This window comes from Morone saxatilis, unplaced genomic scaffold (assembly GCF_004916995.1).
Source record: "Morone saxatilis isolate NCDOM2014 unplaced genomic scaffold, NCSU_SB_2.0 Contig1, whole genome shotgun sequence".
Lineage (NCBI taxonomy): Eukaryota > Metazoa > Chordata > Actinopteri > Moronidae > Morone > Morone saxatilis.
This window is the reverse complement of record NW_023339651.1, coordinates 17,701,685-17,706,518: the sequence shown is the minus strand read 5'-3', so window position 1 is coordinate 17,706,518 and position 4,834 is coordinate 17,701,685.

Genomic DNA, 4,834 nt, shown 5'->3' with positions numbered 1-4,834 from the left:
ACGGTGATACAATTTTAAGGCCATTATTGTAACCCCTCTACGTTTTTGCACTTTGGACCAACGTAGCCAGGATACGTTTTTATATGAAACTGGGTTGCTTTCACCACTCACCATAGCTTTTATATCTGTCTTTATTTTTTCTTTCACTCAAATGCTGCTTTGACAAGTGAATTTCCCCTTGTGGGATTAATAAAGTAATCTAACTAACTAACAAAATCAATCCAGTGTTCCCATATACGTTTATATTAGACCTGTCATTCATGTGGTCTATAATACTGCATTGTTTAAAGTGGTAAAGAATGAGTGTGTGCATGTGTCTGTATTTTTACCTCCATGTCCTCTTTCACTTGTTCCTGCTGGTCCCTCAGCTCTCCAAAGGCATCGATAATTAACCCTACAGTGTTCAGACCACAGATGGTGTAGAGGTTAAATAGGCCCACAATCATTTGGTGTTCAAGTGAACTTGGTTTGAGGTTAACTAACTAGACCACAACCACCCGAAAACCACAAATCCTTTGTTTTATCCAGTGGCCCTTTAATAGTACTGGGTCTATATGAGTCCTCAGGTTGCCTTACAGTTGTTATACTACTATCATAATAATGATCCCAATTTTATTTGGGTTTTTGTGAAACTATGGCAAAATTATTTTACATCAATGATATGTAATTCATTTATAAATCGTAAACAGGTTACTTTGTAACATTCAGTAGATTAGAAGTAAAGTGTGCGTGTTATAAGTATATGTATAGAGAACAATGGTCTGTTGATATGTGGTCTGTAAAAGAATACATAAAGAATAGCTACAGTGAAGAACCTTATGTGTGGTATAACTTAAACAAAAGAAAAACATCCCTTTGTGCACAGTTATCTTCAGGACCATTACGATTAGCCCTAGAGACCAGTAGGTTTTGCTGCCTTGTCTATGAGGACATAAGGGATGTACTTTTTAGTAAAATGTTCACCATTTATGATAATTTCTTTTGCCTGGATGATTATGAAAAACTGCTTCAAGAAGGGAGCCTTTCTTGTAGTGAACTGTTTGTGCCAAGTATGGAGAGAAGGCAGAATATTTTGACCAAGCCATATAATAATCTAAAATCTGTACATTTGTAATGGAAGGAGATGTTTGATTAACTTTATTTTTGGTGTCTTGTAAACCTGAGAGGGTTGGCACTTTGTGTGCTTGACATGAAAATCAAATAAAATCAAAATCAAAATTAAATTCAACTTCAAAATAATTCCACAAATAAAACTATTATCTTTGACTCATCAGATTGGAAATCTAGAATGAAAGAGACAAAAAATAGACAATACAGGCACAAATCATGTTGGAGCAGAAATGTATATCAATTAATGATGGCTGCATTCATTAAGTTGCTTTGAGAGCCATTATGCATGCTGGTTCACTGACATGGGTTAGTGCAACAGAAATGGAAGAGAGCCATTATTAATGTAATAAATTTAACCTGTGTTTGCTGTAAAAGCATTGTTGCTTGTACCTAGATACCCTAGATACTTCCAGCCTATGTTCCAAAATAGTAATCAAAAATACATTTCCATTAGAGTCAAGCAGAAATTTTAAGTTTCTTTGATTAATTTAACAATCCAGCATTAACAACCTAAGGGGCCAATCATACAGAGACGCACTGCTAGAAAGACGTTGCCTGCAAAACCATTGTTTTCCTATGGTACGGTGGGCCTGGCCTGTGCTCCTTCCTAGTGGTTTTTAGACACGCATAAAAGTTAAAATATCTTTAGCACTAGGTGTGGAGTCATGTAGCTCGTCAATGTCACCCTTGACCCAGACAGCCAATCAAATTAAGCAAGAGGTGAGTTACTATGCCAGTAAATGGGTTAGCCAGCTAGTCAGCTGTTGGAATGTGAATGGAGAGCTATGGCGCAGCGGAGCAGTGGTGTTGTAAACTCGTGGCCATGCCTACAGCTGTGCATCTCTGTGTGATCAGTCCCTAATGCAGTTGACTGTACGGGTTCCAACCATTCTTAGTCAGAGGTGTGTGTTTGTATGTGTGTGTGTGTGTGTGTGTGTGTGTCTGTTGGATCGCTCACCCTGGATGATGGCCAAGAGGATTACAATGACGAAGAAGAAGAAGGTGATGTCAAAGATTATGCGATAGATCTCATACTCATCACCTGCTGGGTCCTCAATCTGATCACCAATCCCTCCACCGGCTCTCACACCTACATACATGTGAAACATGTAGCACTGGAAGATGGGGTGAAACACACACAGGGAGAGGGGTAGAGAGAGAAAGACAGAGATGGAATTCAACTTTCAAGATTTTAAATGGGGACCAGTTGTAATTACTGCAACTTACATTAACTGAATTTACAGCAGTAGCACTGAAATATTAGAAGAAAATTTGCTAATTGTTTTAGTTATTTTGCACCAAACTCAGTTAAGTTAAAATTGCCGGTCTGGGGGGGTGGGGGTGGCACATAAGAATGTTTAAAGAACTCAGTGGTAATTATGCATTTAGAGTCAGTAAAAAGAGAGAAAAAGGAAAACCTGAGTACACAGAGAGAGAAAGATTAAGGCAACAAGAGGAAAGAGTGAACAGAAATGAAGGATCAGTTCAGATCCTCTCACCCTTCTCTCAGTGTTATTGTAATAGATTTATTCACACAAAGGGAAGAAAGGAAAAAGCAAAAATCTCCCGGCAGCGGCCCTTCATCAGTCTATCCCTCCATTACTAAGCCCTGTCACCTTCCTGTAGAACAGGCAGAGCCACACAGCCCCTTAATAGGAAACAGAAGAGCTCCATGGAATGCTATGGGTGGCTGACTATAGGGGATTAGGTTGTGTGTCCTGAAATTTCCGGGTTACAGAAGGCCCACTCCAACCACCAGAAAGCACACATCATAGAGCCCTTATTTAGTATTTCTTTCAGATGGCTTGGCAGCAGGGAAGAGGCTCATCACAGCAGTAATTCATTCTGAAGACAGATCACCTGTTTCCTCACTGACCTGTTTTCTCACTCTATCACTGACAAGATATTCCTATATATTTGACATAAATGATTGCACTTACACTGCTGTGCTTCCTATACCTGTTATGCTAACCTGCATTATATTTGCTTAAACGTAAAGGGTTACATCAAAAACAAAAATTTGAATATTTGCATATCCTGAAGAAAATGTGTGCGAGTGCTGCATCTGTGGCTGCCAGGGGCGGTCCTAGACCATTTGGTGCCCTAGGCGAGCTTTACTACTGTAGTGCCCCATCTCATGAACTCTCAGAACTCATGTCCAAAGAATTGCACATTTATTTAAAACAATGATAATACAAACAATATAAAATATGTGCAAAGAATAAACCTGTTCAATAATAAATATACAAAAAATAAACTTTTAAACATATTTTTAACAGTAGTGCAACATCTGAAAACAAAAAGTGCACACTAAAGAATCAAAACAAAAATTTAAACTAACAATAAAACATTGTGTGCAAAATTAGATACGTAAAATGTGATTCCATATAACCTATTAGTCAAAAATATAATATACAAATAAAAAATAAGGTTCAAATTTCACCCCCAAGTGAATAGAATAATATATTCTACTTCAACACTAAATATCACACTTCATTCACAATGCAATCTTTCTGGCCTTCCTTGCCGTTTCATTTCTCCATGGACTGTAGCTCGTAACCCGTCAACACAGAGCCAACCGACCGACTGCGCATCAGTGGCGTGCTAGTGCATGTTGTGACCGTGATGTGTAACAAGCATAAACGTCACGTCAGAATGTCATTTCTTTTACTTAAGTTTTAATTTATTTGTTATGTCAAAGGTAATTGTTGTAGATAGAGGGATGGCGAAAAACAATTGAAAAAAATAGAATAGACACCTATTAATTTTAATTATAATTTTTTTCTCGCCGCAGTATTTGGCGGCCCTCCACTCGGTGGCGCCCTACGGCCTATGTCGCCTGTAGGAAGGACCGCCACTGGTGGCTGCCACCGCTACTGCTACTACTGTTCAAGAGATATGGCCATGAGGGGGAGCAATTGCGGGTAAGAATATTAAATGTTAGACACGCGCAATGTGGCTTCATGTACAACATTCACAAATTTCTAATCCAATTCAGCATTGTAGAATTGTAGCCTGTTGGGCCATGCCTTGATTAAGTTCGGTAACCAATTACAGACAAACTCACACACAAACCTATAAGTCTTGTTCGGCTTTGTCTAAATATGCTATGCACCAATTTTGGTGAAGATTATATGAAAGAATTAATAAATGTCTTTACCAAAAAATCTGAAGTGGTGGATTGTTTTTAAGGCATTGAAGGGTGTGGCATGTATCAGTGCAATTGGCATCATCCAAGGAATCTACAGTGGAAAATGTTGTATTCTACGCCTGATGACTTATTATAAAACGTAAAATGTTTAATTACAGACTACATGGTACAAGCAGCCTGGACACTAAACCCCAAATTGCTCCTGATGCTGTGCATTGTTGTGTGAATGTGTATCAGTGCGTTACTTTCTGTTCGATGGGCTTTGCCATCGCTGAGTTCTTCTTCATGTTCATCATCATTACCATCAGTCACTACTATTAGTGTAGTTGTTGCTACTGTTGTTGCTGTGCACCTTTGTTTCTGTCTCTGTCCTTCTGTCGTTACCTCTGTTCTCTCTCTCTCTCTGTGTGTCTCTGTTTCTCTGTCTCTGTCACCCCAACTGGTCAAGGCAGACGGCCACCCACCTAGAGCCAGTGTCTGTCCGAGGTTTCTGCCTCTTAAAAGGACGTTTTTCCTTGCCGCCGTAGCCAAGTGCTTGCTCATGGTGGGAACTGTTGGGTCTCTGTAAATAAG